Raw genomic sequence first — 17,656 nt, 5'->3', positions numbered from 1 at the left:
GCTCCCTTCCTCAGCTAAACCGATGTAGAAACTCAGTCACAGACATATACACAGAAGTGTGTTTCCATGGTGATTCTCAGTCTAGTCAAGTTGACCTCAAAGATCAAACATCAATCATGGCGGCATGTCTGCATGAACAATGTAATCTTGTACATTGGAGGGTAGAATCCATGTGTTGGCAGGACCATGGTCCTTCTGGTTCTCTAGGGCAGTCCAGTTTTATAGCATTTCCAGCGACATCCTCCAGTTCCTGGTCCCTTCCTCTTAGAGTCATATGAAAAGTGACATTGGTCCTACCACACCTTTACTTCCCCTTCTCCACCTGACACAAATTCACACTTGGGGGCTCATGCTGGGGCCGCTGTGGAGGGGGACATCCTTCTGCCAGTCTGTGGTGGTTTATTTGTTAAAGGGTGTGGTTTCAGGCACAGCCCCACTGCTGGAATCAGGCCAGGGTGAAACAGGTCCTTGAACTCGGATCCCAGCTTCACCACTTACTGCAACATAAACTCTTTTGGTTAGGTTGGGATCCCCAGGTCTTTGGGTGTGCAGAGTTGACCTGGGAGGTGGCTCCATGAGACCCTTTGAGGAGTACCAACATTTACCAGGGCGGAAAGTAAAAAGGACTGCCCTGTGGGGGGCTGGCACTGTGGGTCACAGTGCTGGTCTTGAGAGCTGAATCCCAAGGCTAAGCAGGGCAGGATGTCTTTCTCCATCTCACCTTGCTCCTTGAACTTTTTCATCCTGCCCTTCCACAAGCTGGGCCTGCTCTGAGGAATGAGGCACCTTAGACAGAGACTTGGGAAGCCACCCCTCCATGTGGCCCTAAGCAGAGCAGGCTAAAAGGATTGAATGTCAGTTCCTTCTGGCTATGTATACAGATGGAGTGTACAGGTGTGTCCAACCTGTGACTGGCAGGCTATAAACACTCTAGAATAGCTATGAATGCAGCATAACGTATCCGCACAGGACAGTGTCATACTGTAATGTCAAACGATTGGATACTCTGACAATTACAGTAATTTCCCATTTGGCCATGAGTCCCATCCCTGAGGTGGGATCATGAATATAAAAATGTTCTAAAATCCTGAAAAAGATTATCTCTATTCTAGTTAAAAGCATCTCAGGTGAAGGATACTCAACCTGCACCTAGCTGTAGTTGGGGTTGGCTCAGTGCTGACTAAACAGGACATGGACTCACTAATTAGCTCAGTGCTTGCCATGTGCTAGGTACCCAAGGAGGCTAACTGTGGTGTGGCCCCTGGTGGCCTTGGTGTCCTTTATTGCTCTGTTTCCTCTCCTGTGACCTGAGAGAAATCAATGACTCACATGGGGCTGGCACAGACATCGTTTTGTTTTGCATGACTGTTCTAATAGGAGGGACAAGTGCCAATCAAATTGCCCCAGAAAAGACAGGAAGAGTTGACTGAGATTGTGCTGAAACACAAGGGGTTGTTTTTAGAAGGCTTGGCTATCAGAGTAGTCAGAGGCTTCTGCCAACTGGCCAAAGCTATTCCAGAGCTGGAGAATAAGAGAGAAACCCTTGGGGACAGCAGGCAAGTGAGAGGTTTGGGGAAACATCAGCAATATGTGTAAGGGCACTGGGGCAGGAAGCCGAGAGCTGAATTGAAGACACTGTACTGAAGAAAGGGTTGTGTGACTTGAGCACAGGTCAAGGGTTGGGCATCTCAGGTCAATTCATTGAAGTTGGACACACATTCCAGAAGGTTGCTTTCAGCACCAAACTGCAATGAACATGTGATATCCAACTGCATGTCTGTGACACTGCATAGGAGACAGGTGTGCTTTACTTTGCCTTGTGTCAGCCTTGAATGATCCTGGCAAATAACCACATCATGTGTTATCTAGCCCAAGGCCCTGGGACCAGCCGAACCGAATCATGTGACTAACTAGTCATTTCTGAAAAATAGTACAAGAAGAGGAAACAGTGCATCCTGTATTTGACTTCCAGCTCACCAGTTGATGAGATGTACAGATAGTCACAACTTACCATGGACAGGAGAGTACACAGGTGTGTACACCTGCTACATGAGGATGCTGGATCTCTGTGCACGTGCTGACCGAGGCTATGACCCAGTTACCTTGGTGTGTCCTTGTTCTTTCATGCAATCCCTTACCTTTGTCCCCTGTTCCATCCAATGCAGAACAGTTGTAGCTTGATCACAAGTGCCCTATATCCCAGATCATGGACCTGGGAACTCAGACTAAACCAGTACTTGAACTTAAGTTCTTGGGGGTTTTCAGACACCTTCTGGTTATATGTTAAGGAGGATTATATGCCCATTATAATTCCCTGTAATGGAAAAAAACAACTGGAAAGACCCATGTAGACAAGAAAGAAGGGTCTCCCTTTGCAGACAAAGTGTACAGTAGGTATCAGAGTCCACAGCTTCAAATGGAATCCCCAGGTTCTCTGATGTGCTCTGTGGACATACCTAGGAGGTTCTGACAGTGGATGATACAGATGGTTGGTGTATGGACTGGATGTGTTTATCATCTCCCCATCACATGTTGAAGCCCAAATATACGGTGCAATGACATATGAAAGTGGGTCCTGTAGGACAAGATTGGTTTTAGATGATGTCATGGGAGAGGATCCCCATGGTAGTCATAGTATCCTCATAAGAAAGGAAGAGGGTCCAGAGCTTCCTCTTCACATGAACCTTAGGGAGAAACCAGAGGAGGGAGGAGAGAGAGAGAGATTTCACCACATGGAGATCTGGGTACTTACCAGTCTCCAAGGAAGTAGTAACAAGGGAGGTTTTGTCACTTTAGCCCATGGTATTTTGTGACAGCAGCCCAAGCAGACTCGTAGCCTTAGGCATGGCTACAGAAATTGCTGGATTCTACTGACTGTGGGGCAACAATATACTGGACAAGCTGATTCTGTGTTGGTTCCACCACGTGGTATTTATTCTGTCCAGGGGAGCTTCCTGTCACCTCCGTGATGCTGAACCTGTGATGCACTATGAGACAGGCTCAGACTAGGCAGAGACTGAGAGAATCCCTGACCCTGCATCCCCAGGGTTCCATTTTGAAATCATCGATGGCTCCCGGAAATGTGCTCATGAGCCTCTTGACTTCTGATCAATGTGTTCAGAAACCAAAGCTATAGCTGGCATAGAGTGGCATGCCTGCGCTAGTCCCATGCCTGTGGGCAATGGTGCTCCCAAAGTGTGCCCAAGTTCCCAAGGATACCCTTCCCATTCCAGTGTACTAGTGGAGACCACTATAATTTTGGGATCAGCACATGGAGTGGAAAAGAACTGACATCAAAGGGGCCATTAGCTTCCTCCTAAGCCTGAGAATGATACTCGTGGAAGAACACTTTAAACATGGAGCTCAGGGCCTGAGACTGTAGCCCCTTTGATACAGTGTTGCCTCGCATGCACCAGACCTGGTTTCTATTCCCAGAAAGATAAGTGAGTTGGTGCACATCTGTAATCCCAGCACTCAGGAGGTAAAGGGAGGAGGACCAGCAGTTCATCCTTGGCTTCACAGGGAGTTCAAGGCCAGCCTGGTCTAGAAATCCATTATAAACAACCACAAACTGTAGAGTGTAGCCTTCCTTGCCAGCCTGATTCCAGAGCCACATCAGACCCAAATGAACACACAGGAGGCTATATTAATTATTAAGCTGGTGGCTGTTTGCTTGGTTTCTTACTGGCTATCTCTGACTTAAGTATTTAACCCATAATTGCTAATCTAAGTATTTCTCTTACCTGAGAAAAGGGTCCGTACCTCTTTTTCCTATGGTGGCTACATGATGTCTGACTCTGCCTCTTTTTCCCAGAATCCTCCTTGACTCCTAGTTCCATCTATCTTGCTTCCCTATTGGCCAACAGTGCTTTATTGACATATACACAGGACTTCCCCATCAACAAACAACTGTCAAAGCATCCCCACACACTAGCACCCGCTGTGAGGAGATGCATCTCTTCCACAAGGGCCCTGTTTCATCTAGAGTGGCCCAGATGCTGGGGCCTGCAGTGGCCTGGGTTTCCCCATTCTTCCTCCTCTCTGCCCTCTTGCTCTATCCCTAGCTTATCCACCTCCAATACAGTCATGTGGTGGCCAGCATTGGTATCAGTGACTTTTCTGGGTACTATGGGAGTCAGGAGAAGAGAAGCAAGTTCATACATACTCCAACAGCTGCAGGGACAGTGGGCACAAACACAACATGAAATGACTTCATGTGATGGACACAGCATCAGTGGGATGGGGGGGGGTCAGCTATCCACGGGACTGTTGGTCCTGTTTGGGAAGAATGGAATTAGGAAGAGTCAGAGGGTCTGACTGGTACTGAGCGTCACTGGGGGACACAGTCACTGATGCCTTTCAATGGCAGAGTTTTGAATGCAACCAAATGCAGAAAGCACCTGAGACCCGGCCATGGGGACCAGAGAGACACTCCCCAGGAGATTCCCAGGCTAGAGAAGGAGAGAGACTAAGCAACCTGTCGGATAGATTATAATTGGTATATGCCTTTTTACTCCTTCCCTGAGATGATGTTCTTAGAGAAAGACGCTGTTCACCCCTCATCCTGGCTCCTCAGCAATGCTTGTGCCAGTTATGATGCCCACAGCAGAGAGTGAAGAAATTCACAGTAAACCCACCACAGGCCTGAAAGGGGAAGATATGTGCAGGGGAAAGAATGTATGTCTTTTGATATAGCTTTTGGCTCCTAGATCTCCGTTCCCTTGGGATGACTGGAATACAGTTGATGTAAACTGTGTTCAGGATGATTTAGATCTCAGTCTGAGGCATGGCTGGCTGCCTGTGATGGAGCAATGACAGAGGACAGTGAAAACAGGTTTGTCTGGTCATAAATACCTTAGTTGCTAGGCTCAGCAGATGCCGGTAGACACTTGCCCGAATGAGCGAGTATCGATTAAATTCCAGTTTGGAATCAGGACCCATAATTGCTGGGTTGAAGACGTGAGGGATCACATTCTGTAATGAAGACAAGCTCCTTGGGCAGCTCCCGTTTGAAACTAAACCTCAAGGGTCATCCGTTGCCATGGAAGTCAGTGGCACAGATCTCCATCGTGGAGCAGAGGCAGAGGGCTTTGGAACTGGAAAGGGTCCTCGGACTGGTCCACTCTTAACTTCAACCTAAAATGTCAATTGCTTTCTGATACCAGTTTAGGATTGGGAGCCCTTCTATCCTTCAGACTTCATTTCTGAACAGCGTCGCAGAAGGTAAACTGATGGGTGTCAAAGTCAGGCTATGGTGTGGGTTTTCATGTCACCTGCCCCCTCACACTTCTGTCTCACAAAGAAAGCACATTATTGTCAGCACACCATGGTGACCTAGCTTGTGAGAATCATCACCCCCTCAAAGAACTTAGATGTGGGTCATTTTAGGACTAGGAATTAAGCCGCAGGTCTGTCTTCTGTCTAACCAGACTGAAACACTGGGATTGAGGCAGTGAGGCTCTGGGCTCCATTGCGGGACTGGGCAGGGTTGGGAATAATAGGATACCGTCACTCAGGCAGTTAGATAGACCAAACCAGGCATTCCTGAGTGTGATCAGGTGTTACCTGCCTGTAGCATTCCAGGATTCTGGAGAATTGGTCTCCAACACACACTTTGTCCCCTTCAGAGAAGCAACTATACGAATGACCAGGCTGGCTCCAGGAGAACAAATCTGTCACTGAGATGATACTTTTCTCAGTGATGGAGGCCACTGGTCAAGGCAAACTGCTGGGAGGGACTCAGGGGCAGCCATGTCCCAGGCAGGGATCAAGTTTAAGTGAACAGATTAGTCACACTGGAAACAGGCTGTTACAAAAAACGGGAGGGTGACCCTGCATCTTCTATGTAGAAGAGAATAACAGCGGCCGCAAACATTCTGAGAGGCACTAAGTGAGCTTCTCTGAGGGCATCCATGTGCCGTGAAACCCCAGAGAACTCAGCATAGAGGGCTGGGAAGCCAAGACCCTGGCTCCTTCCCCAGCCAAGCCCAGACAGAGGCCCTTGATGGTAGAACAGAAAGAAAAGACCAGCAGTTCAGGGTGGTCAGAGTCATCTCACTGTCTTCAGGAGACACAGACAAACAGGATTAGGGTGATGGTAGTGGGAGTGTTAATACTACCTGGTAACATAAGTCCATGGTTCCTGCTGTCATTTGCAGGCTCCCAGGCAACTGAAATGTTAGCACTCATATTAAAAAAGTCATGAAGCGCTTCAATACAGTGATGGAACTCCAGCAGGCCATTGTCCCAAAACACACATGTGGGTGGGCTACCAGCAGAGCAGTGATGTTTTGGGGTATCCAGTCTTCAACCTCTTCTAGGGATTCTTGCAGTACAATGAGCCATGAATCCCGAGGTCGGTAGATGGCCCCCCATCCCCCTGCAGGACCCTCACCCCTGAGTTCAAGGAATGCCTAAGTCACCCATCCATCCACATTAGAGCATCAGCAGGAGGCTCTTTGTGGGGTCAGCATTAGTCTCCTCCTTCCTTAGACTCCAGCTTTCCCTGGACTCCCTCATCACCATATAGCTGGGACACACCTGTGCCATCATATGTCTCTTCTCTGCTGAAACCTTGCTATGCAAGGGAAATGTCAGCCACCTCCCCCATCTCTCTGAGGACACACAACTCCCACTTCCAAGACATCCCAGGACCCTACCTTCCTCTACTGAAAGACTACCTAGTATTCTCTATTCATAACAGTGCTGAAGTCTGGACATGACTAGTTCACACACAAACTTGTTGTTGAGATTAGATTCCCAATGGGACCTTTAAGAGAGAATTAGACCAAGAGGTCTTCCCCTGCTAGTGACTAGACCAATGCCTTTCTAGAGATATGGATGCATTTGAGGGGTGAGTCAGTCTCTTAAGACTAGATTAGTGACTTTGGGAATCACTAATATAGAGCAGATTTATCTCTGTTATCCTAGTCTCTTCCACACATGCTCGCTCACTGGTCTCTCAGGGGGTTCCACTATGGGACATCACCTACCACAGGTCATGCACCATGACCTTGGGAACTTCTCCAAGCCCCAGAGGATGGGATAATTCCTATCTGTGCTGTTGGCTTTCCCTACACCCTTCTGCTCTGGAGCATATATTCTAGACAGGCTACATTTATGGTCATGCCAGAGCGAAGCTTGTCACAGTGGCCACAGGAAGTGTATGCACCTCACAACAGCGTCCCCCATCCTCTTTAATCTGAATGCACTGGGGATGTAATTACCCACCTGAGATGTAAACACACTTATCATTTGTGTGGTATAGACATCTGAGAGGCACAGCCTTTAATAACAGAAAAATGAGGCCTTCCTGGAAGGACCAGGAAGCCTAGAGTACACTCTGAAAAGTAAGGTAATGGAGGGTGCTAACACTGGGATTCACCTGCACAGGCATGCTGGCACTAACTCCTCAGCAGCTGGCTTCGGGTGCTACCCCAGAGGTTATCGTGGTGGGGGACTGTCGTAATAATAATTTTTTATACTGTGAAGATGTGTTGCTATCATTGACTTAATAAAGAGCTAAATGGTCAACAACATAGATTAACAGTACAGCACTTATCTGACATGCATAACACCTGGAGTCTAGTCCCCAGGTCTGAAAAGAAAATCAGAGCCTGGGGTTCATTGAACAGAGATTAAAACAGGCCGAAGTCACAAGGTGCATCAGCGAGTGACAAGCAACCATCTAGCTGTGTCTGTATAATAAAGTGACATGTGGGTACCTGGAAAGACCACCACTTGAGGACCAGAGCCGTGTTGCCACAAGTCATAGGATGCCATAGACAGCACCAAGTCACCAGCTACCAGGGACAATGCTGGAGTAGACCTTCCCATGCCTTAGGAAACCAGTCAACACCTCAGCCTAGGGTCCCTGCTGCCTATGGTCCTCAGCTTTGGTTCTTGGGAAACAATGTATTGCTTCAGTCCAAGACCAAATGCCAACCACTAAGGTGACTGTCATTAGCCTTATTTCCACCAAGGGGGGGTCTTTGCTAATCCTCTACGAAATCCGTATATTCCAAATTATGATGGTTCCCTAATTGCTCATCTAACCCCCACCTGGCCACTGCTCTGCTTCCTTGAGTTAACTTCATGTCCTGAGCCTGTCGACACTGACTTTACAATTTGACCCCAATTCTTATGGGAACTAGAAAGGCTTTCTATTGTTCTAAAAAACAAGTCAGTTATCATTCAATAAATTTTAAAATTATTCAACACAATATCGGGGTATATTAAGCTCCAGGGTTAGAAAGGAACAAATGGTATGAAAAGCCCTGCTCAGGCACTTTCATCCTAGGAGGGTGGGGGTAGGCAGAGTGGGTATCCTCAGAACGTCCTTATTAAGCCTGTGACTGTCACCTCACATGGCAAAGGACCTCTGTGCATTTACCTAAGGACCATGAAGTGAGACACACCGTAGGTTACCTGGTGGCTCCGAGAAGTTACCAAGGTCATTATGAGAAGAGACAGAGGGACACTGCCCAGAAGAGGTAAGGCAGCGGGTTTTGAGGACCAGTCCATGCATCATGGGAGGCTGGGAGAGGGGAAAGAAGAGCTCTCCTATGGCCTCCAGAAGGAAGCGACACTTTGAACTCCAAATCTGGGAGATAACCAGTATGCATTGTTTTTAAGCCTCTGTTTTGTTTTTTTGTTTGTTTGTTTGCAACTGTTTACAGCAGCAATAGGAAAACGACAGAGTGGAGAGAACAGTGGCTGAAATGACTCCAGAGTCACCAGGGAGGGGGGACAGATGCTCTCAGTGCAGTGTGCTGAGTAGCGCCCTGGCCTCTGCCCACCAGGTGCACAGAGCTCCCCTTAGCTATGACAACCAAATGTGTCTCAGAATGTTGCCATTGTTCCAAGGGGACAAAAATCACTTGAAAGTAAGAGCTATTGCATTAGATGGAACAGAGTGATATGACTAGGCCAGTGACTCTCTAGGGAGGAGTGACTTTGGCATTTGCACCCAGGGAACAACTACAGGAGAATATACTAGAAAATCAGACTTTCAACACATACTCCATCCTGACCAAACTCGGGGACTGCTCCAGTGCCTGAGAGTCCCAGATGCAAGTCGTGCACACCTAATGCAGGAGCGCCAGCTTGGAATCCACGTGCCATGCTGTCCATCTGAGCGGCTAGGTGGACAGTACTCCTATCTGAACAAGGTTCAGGGGAGCCCAGCATGTTGGGTGGGGAGGGGGGAGAGCAGGACTGGCTCTGAGCTTAGTAGGAAGACTAGCAGCCTGGCCACACCCCCCAACCCCCTTGTCATCTTCTGGTTTGGATTGGAAATGTCTCATGCACATCCACCTGGTGAGGCCTTTCCTTTCCGTGGTCTTAGTTTGAATTGTGTCACATGATCCTTCCTAAGCAAATCACAGATTCACACAAAACTCCCCTGAAACTAGGGCAGGAAGGTCACCTTCCCTGAGCACATTATACAGAGGCAGAGGAAGAATGTCTTCCAAGCAAAGTCTGGGTTTCCCTAGCATATTGGTGACCAGGTACTAGGGTGTGTGTCTGTCTGTCTGTGTGTGTGTGCTCTCTCTCTCTCTCTCTCTCTCTCTCTCTCTCTCTCTCTCTCTCTCTCTCTCTCTCTCTCCCCCCGTGTGTGTGTGTGTGTGTGTGTGTGTGTGTGTGTGTGTGTGTGTGTGTGTGTGTGTGTGTGTGTGTGTAGGGGGTATCATAGTCTCCTCCTATCATAGACCTCAACCCCATTAGATTCTTTGCTTTGGATTCCAGGATTCCAGTTACCTGTGCAAACACTGCAGGGAGAGCAGAACCAAAACAAGATAGTAGGTCTTGGGGGCAAGTGTTCCTTCTCGATAGTTCTGCAGAAAATCCATAAATGACTGAAGGCATGTTCCCTCAGGTGGGCAGTGTGCTGGTTAGAGGCTATGGCTGGCATAGATTAGGATTCACCCATCTCAACATCTCCAGCCAGGAAGCACATGTGGGCTGCAATTCAAGGGGCAGAGGGGAAGGGGAGCAGACAAGGGGGCTTTTTTGAAAGGCTGCAGTATTAGGCACCCAGTTAGTTACTCAAGACTCTTAGACACTTTGGTTCCACACCTGAGGTTATGGCAGGAGTATGCAGACTAGGAAAGGCATCAGGATTAGATCAGATTTTTTTTTTGGTTTTTTGAGACAGGGTTTCTCTGTATTGTTTTGGAGGCTGTCCTGGAATTCGCTCTGTAGACCAGGCTGGCCTCGAACTCACAGAGATCCGCCTGCCTCTGCCTCCCGAGTGCTGGGATTAAAGGTGTGCGTCACCAACACCTGGCTAGATCAGACTTTAAAGGAAGAGGCTAGGCAACGGAAAAATGGTAAACCCCTCTACGATGGCTACATACAAGGAACAGAGCATGTGCCAGAAAAGCCCAAGCTCTCCAAGTGCAGGCCAAGGAGGGCACTGCATAAGCAGCCCATGAAGCCTCAGCCATTCTCTTGGCTGAGGCCATCAGAACTCAGCCTTCCCAGCTTTCTATCCTATTCCCAGTCTCAGGAGGGCTTTCTTCCTCAATAAGCCATCCCTATTACTACCATTATTCGTATGTCTCTGGTCCGATTGTTCATTTTGGGACATAAAGAATCTAGAAATTTCAGCAGGTGTCCTCTGTACGCCAATCCACACCTATAGCGAAGTGAGGTTGCACCTGAAGGAGCCATGCCTCCAAAGGAGCCCTTGGACAATAACAGTGGATGGGTGTGAGAGCAATCTGTGGGGTTTGGGGCCAGCAGTTAGGGCTGCTGTGCTGATCCTAGACTCTAGGAGTGATATCCGCTGGCATGACTCAGAGCAGGATAGGGGAGATGGAGGAGGAGTAGCGATCAGCACAGAGACATCTGAGGACTCCAGGATGGGCAGAGGTTCTTCACATAAAGCTTAGAGCATTGTGCTTTGGGGTAAACAAAGTGCTCCTGGTTTAGGCTAAGGCAGGTGGCTTGCAACCGTAAATTTGACTCAGTTAATGACTGAATCTTTGGTACAGTGAAGGGTGTCTCACACTGGCCTGACTCACCAGCTAGAATGACAGCCATCTGGGGTGAAGAATGGGGACACATAAGTCATCCTGGCATCTCTGCCCAGCAGGGTGTCCCCAAACCAGTAGGCGTCATAGTGTTTGTGAACATTATTTTTAGCAGCATTTAAAAGAATGTAATGAATGCATCGTCCTGGCACAGTTCAAATGACACAGCAAAGCAAACTGTCATTTCTGAAACAATGGATGTAAACCTGTATTTATGAAAGAGGCTGTTACAGCCATCATTATTGCGATGGTTTCTAAATTATACATGGAAATGGTTTGACTTTGCCTGAGACGTGGTTAGATGAAATTAATTGCATATGACGTTAGCATTTAAGGAAATGAAAACAGTCCTGAAGAGCCACCCAAAGAATGAGGATTATCTAATGAAAAACAGAGAGAGGCTCATTTCCTCAAGGGTTCCCCTGTGGACACTCTAGCTCCAGGCTGGGTCCCGAGACTCACAAGGAGAGAGGTTTCCCTGTGGGAAGTCCCTCGCCTCATTCTTTCAGTCAGTTGCTGGTTTCCTTCCTTTGTAAAGATTTATTTTTATTTTTAAAGTGTGTGTGTGTGTGATATGTGTGTGATGTGATGTGATGTGTGTGTGTGTGATGTACGTGCAGGCCCAATAGAGCCAGAAGAGGACACTGGATCGCCTGGAGTTGGAGCTGCAGGTTATAAGCTGGTCAATGTGGGTTCTTAGAAGTGAGCTTGGGGCCTCTGCAAGAGTACAAAGTGCTGAGTCATCTTCTAGACCCTGACTGGTCAATTTTCTGATCAATGAAAAGGAGACAAAACACTGGAGCTATTGTGAGAAAGAGGAGACTCCTCCGAGGCTAGCACAGAGGAATCAGGATGTGTGTCCCTTCCCACATCTGTACTAGCCCTGCAGAATAGTAGCTAGTGCCAGCCTCTCCATACTGAAGAGATCAGAGGTTCTGAGGGGTCACCACATATCTCCAAGTGATCGTTGGCAACAGATATGCCCCTGGATGAAACAGGAAGATAGTGTCCCTCACACAAACAGCTTCTGAATACTCCAACGTACTCAAGGATCGGCCCTGACACAAGGACTGTCCTTCTCTGACATGGCATTTGTCCTTAAAAAAGGAAAAGCAGATGCTAAGTGTGGGGCCCGGCTTGTTGCCAGCATCCTGGGGAGGGCTAACATTGGTGGTTCTCCCTGTCCTTGGCTAGAGTGTGATGCTGCTACATAGCACCACCGCCCCTTTATCCCTGCTTCCCCTTGAGAACCGCAGATTTCTTGTACTGAAGACCATTCCTGGTTTAACAGCAGAAGGCAACTGGAGCCTGGGGAGGCTGCTGGGTAGAAGCAACCTGGGGTATAAACTGGACCCGCCCTTTCTAGTGATTGATGTCAAACCATACAGCCCAAACATCTCCTTGCTTCAATTTCTCAATTTGTGGGTGCAGGTCAAATTAGCTAGCCTCCTTGGGACCCCAGGAAGGTGGGGGCTGGAAGATGAAGCATCTGAGGTAACAACTAACACAGCAAGCATTCTGTCAGGGTGAAAATGATGGTCCTGATCTCCAGACAAACAATGCTACACCAAAGGCCGCCATGATGGCATTAACTGGAACAGGTAAATGCAAATGGTACTCAACTCCAACCTCACTATAGCACAACTGCAGGAATTCCTGGCTTCAGTTCTTTGGTACCACAAAAGCTGCTCAGAGCCATTCGAAGGAAGCTGTGCTGAGTGCACAGTCCATTCATTCTTGCTTCTAAACTTGGAGGAGGAACAGCTTGTTTCATCTGAAACTCCAGCTTGCAAGCTCCTTGTAGACACCCAGAAGCCCCACTCTCAAGTTTAGAGCTGATTGGGAGCAAACCATGAAGAACCCCACCAACTTGTGCCCATGCTGTTTGAAGCTGAGAAAATGAAAGGAGAAATTCCCGGTGGATGCAGATTCATGGCCTGCTCTCTCCCTGGCAGGTGGAGGCTGAGTCATTGGCATTAGAGTTGTGCCACGTTACAAGCACAGACAGGTTGCTCTCCAGGCAGCAGGAGATCAAGCTAGGGAGTTCTGGGATTGCCCTCCTCTTACCTGTTCATCATACCAAGCCCATGTCTTCCGTTCTTGGTGCATACTTTTGTCCTTCTCTGCTACCACAATGATGACACAGAGATAGTCTGTAATGTTGCTAACAGAATTGTTCAAAGCCTCAAGTCCTTCACTAGGTGTAGTGCCAGCACTCAGGAGGCAGAGACAGGTGCAGCTCTGAGTTCAAGGCCAGCCTAGGCTATGTAGAGAAATCTTCTCTCAAACACAAACAAATAAAGAACTCAAGCCCTGGAGACAAACATAAAGGCACAAAGCAGAAGATTAGATGTCCATTATCTAGCAAAAAACAAAACCACTTTGGAAGCAAGGATTCTAACATTGACAGGAAAGTCCAGGTAGGAGATAACAGGAGCTCAGTGCTCAAATCATCAACCCAGTTGTTTGAGGTCAGAGACGGGACATCCGTGGTCTCTCTTCTGGAAAACACAGGGTGGACAGTTATCAGCTAAGTGTCACAGGTGACTGCACTCCTCAAGAATCCACCCCAGCAAGATTAACTTAAGGTTGCACTGTAAATGAAAGGTTTCAACCTTTGCTTATTTTGACTTCCATTATTTTTATTCTTATGGTGCCAAAACAACCCAAGTCAGTTTTCAACTATTTTGTAGGTTTTGACACTTAAAAATAGCATTTTTTGGTTCCTGGGGTAACCCAGCTTCGAACAACTAATTTCTGTAGGGATGAGGTTGATAAAATTGTGATCTTTTTTTTCCTTTCTGAATGAGACAAAAAGGCTCATCAATGCGTACATTTCACACACCCCAATCCCAACCACCTCTGTAAAGTCTTCTCAAGATAGTGACTTGGAAGAATGCTATCGATATTTTGTCTACTTTCATCTTAACTTACCTATCTAATGGGAAACAATAGCTTTATGTGATGCCCATTTGAACATTTATAACCAAAATGAGTTCATGTGAGTGAAGTCACCTGGCTAATATCTAGGGAATACCTCCCAAGTCCTCAGCTTCACACTAGAGACCAACAATCAAAAAAATCTACCCACAGCCAGGAGGGACTGACAGCCCAGCAGTACAGGGTGTGCTCAAAGTAAGAACTGGATAGCCAGAAACCACCAGATTGCATCCAATGCAGCCTTTCCCAGCTTTGAGTGACACACCACTGGGATGGCTGGAGATGCTCAGCTGCTTGACTTTATTCTATGCTGTCTGGAGCCTGCAGCCTTGGTATTGGTTGGTCAAGAATGACAGAGGGATGGAGGCAATAGATGCCAACATGGTGATAGGAAGGCCAGCAATCTGATGGAGTTAATTGCACTCTGCATATTGTTTGCAGTCAACAAGATTAGAAACTAAAAGCCCTGGGGCTGGCGAGGTGGCTCAGTGAATGAGAGTGCTTGGTGTGCAAGCATCAACATGAGTTCAAACCTCCACAACTCATGTAAAAAGCCCAGGGTGGCTGAATGTGCTTGAAATTCAAGGGAATAAAGTGAAGCGTGATAGAACAGGATGTGTGACATCGTCTTCTGAGCACACGTGTGTATGTACCTGCTCACACACAGGTGCATACTACACACTTAAACACACACACACACACACACACCAAAAGCAAAACAAACAAAACAGAACCCTAAAGCACTGAGCACTTGTTCAGAACAAAAAGTGGGTTCGCACTTTAGTTATATTGCCTGTTTACCTTCCCAACAACTCTTTAAGGTTTCATTATCTTGTTTTACATATGGGGAAACTGAGGGTTAGGGGTGTCAGTGAGCTCAAACCAAACCTTGGGGTCCTCAGGAACCTTATTACTTTTTAGTATCATGTAGCTCAGGCTGGTTTCAAACCCAGTACGTAGCAGAGGATGACCTCAAACTTTGGATCCTCCTACCTCAATATCCCACGTGCTGGGATTATGGTATCACACTTGATTTAAATGTTGCTGGGGACCAAACCCAGGACTTCATTCATGCATGCTCCCTAAGCACCCAATTGAGCTGAATTCTCAACCTTGGGACTGGATCCTTTCTCATTCCAGAGTTCAAATTCTGAAAGCCTACCCATGCCACCTTCATAGCTATTAAGTTGTAGCCAGATACCTACAAAGGGCACTTCTGTGTTCCCCATCGCACCTGCCAAAGCTCGCGTTGCCACCCCAGTACTCGTTCTTCTCAAAGGGAGCGGCTGATTCTCAGCAACATCTATAGAGCATGGTCTTGCTGTATGCAGCACACCACTGGAGAGACCTCAGATCTCAGGGCTCTGTAGATGCGCTCAGAGGAGAGGTGGGCAGGACCAGCCGCCAAGGAGCAGCTTCATGTACTTACTGTGCTATCCCAGTAGTTCAAGGCTCCCGAGAAGTGGACAATCAGACAGTTTCGGAGTGTTTTACAATTCTGGACCATTTAAATAACTAACAGGCAAGACACGGAGGGAGGGAGATGGCCCAACACACAGGCATGAGTGGTTGAGTCTCTGGCAGTCACCAATCAGGGTGGACTGAGACCTCAGCACAGCCCACACCAACTGCAGCTCTAGAAGCCACTGGACCCCACCAGAACTCCAATGCCATCTTGTGCTCCACTCCCTGGCTCTGCAGGCTTGGAAAATGAACCAAGAAATCTGAAAAAAAAAACACACACACACACACACAAAATGCCCCCACAGGTTTGATTGTATAAATAGTTTATTTCTGTTCACAGCATCATATATGCATTATAAAAGGGGGCGGGAACAAAGAAGAGAGTGGTGAGGACAGAACATTACAAGAAAACCAAAAAATGGAAGCCAGGGGACTCAGTCCCAACACGTCACAGAGTATGAAGAGAACAGCTCTAAATCATAACTGGCCTCCCTGTTGTCTGTAGAAACCATTCCAAAACTTGCTTGGGGAGGCCAAATTCCTCTCCAGGAACCCAAAGGACAGACACACCACTCGTCCTTGCTGGCACATGATGGGAACTCCCCATGGCACCACCACACAGTGATTTTCACTGGGCTCCCTCTTGTCACAAATGAAATGGGCTTTTATTAGGTCAAACATTACAGAAATCAACTGAGACTCTTTACTATTTGCTGATACACCACAGGGCTTGACTTTACTGCACAACTACTAACAGTCAAATGCACCCTTAAGTATTGATAATGGGGGGCGGGGGCAGGGGAGAAACACCACAAAACCATCCCACACCATCGTTCAAGCAGGTCAGGACTTGAACACTGACCCGGAACTCAGCTATTGTGAGCACAGGAAGGTTACAGTATTTGGCATAGGCAATGTCACAAAATAAATATATTATTCTCTCCATATTGTGGAACTACCAAAATGTCAAAGTGCTTAAGAAATTGTGAAGAAAATAAAAGAAGGTGGATTTTTTTTTAATAATTCTATACAGAATCTTCAGACCATGGGACCAGCCCATGAAGAAGCCAGTAATGCCCCATTGCTGTGTAAACAGATCTTGGAGGCTGCTCACCACTGCTTAGCTCTACTGTCTACAAAAAGACCAGCATCGGAGGGCTACAGAACACACAAGGAAGGAGCATGGGCTGCTATATTTCGGCTTTAAAACAATCTAAGGATCAGGTTTCAAGCAGGAAGCCATGATTTCTGCCTATGGTTCCTAAGTTGACTCTTAGTGTGTCAAGGACAACAGGGATGGGGTCATACTGTGACCAACTCCGTGCTCACTCACGACCATGGATGGCCTCCTTTGCACAGCAACGTGTTGTCATGGAGGGAAACCAAACTCCTACCCTAAAAGATGGATTCAGAGGGGAGATTTAAAAAGAAAAAACAACAAAACCTGGTCGTTGTAAATTTCTCTTTTGATACTGTGTTTCAGGACAAATGGCAGCTTTTATCAAGCCAAGACTCACTCCTGGTTATAAAGGATTTTTAAAATTACATTATTAAAAATATGTATTTATTCTTTCACTTTATCTATTTTCCAAAGCCTCTTTCAAGTAAACTGTGAAGTGCCTGAGTACCAATGACCATGACGTCACACACCTGCTCCCTTTTCATCTCAAGCACTCACTGTTGTCTGCGTTTAACCAAAGTGCTGGCTGGCTCGGAGGCCAGGTCAGCTCCCACAAGGGTGAATTCCAAAGGACTCCATCCTTCAGACCGTCCTCTCTTCAAATCCATGCAAACGAGGTCAGCGTTTCCAAGGTGGGGTTTTATTCTTTTGGTGAATGACATCAAATACTCTAAAGACACACTTTGAGTAGAATACTGAAATCAGATGGGCTGCAAAGACCCAACTCAGAAATCTGAACATGTCTCCACTTGTAGTACCAAGGAGCACAAAAGGACAAAGTCTTTTTTTAACTAAGGTGAAGATATTCATTTGTGGAAGTGTTTTTTTTTGTTTGTTTGGTTAAAAAAATGTCTGAAACCTAATCACCACGTGGTTAGAATGATCAGACGTCCCTTCTAAGAAAACCATTTTGCAATTCAGCACACATCTGTAGCTGGTGTGCTCCTCCAAACCAATCAGTAGGCTGAGAGAATTTCAAATTCCACACAGAGGGTCCAGTATTTATGCCGATTATGCAGTATGGAGGGCACACACA

The sequence above is a fragment of the Mesocricetus auratus genome, unplaced genomic scaffold (assembly GCF_017639785.1).
Source record: "Mesocricetus auratus isolate SY011 unplaced genomic scaffold, BCM_Maur_2.0 Super-Scaffold_100010, whole genome shotgun sequence".
Classification (NCBI taxonomy): Eukaryota; Metazoa; Chordata; class Mammalia; order Rodentia; family Cricetidae; genus Mesocricetus; species Mesocricetus auratus.
Note: the sequence above shows the minus strand (reverse complement) of the source record.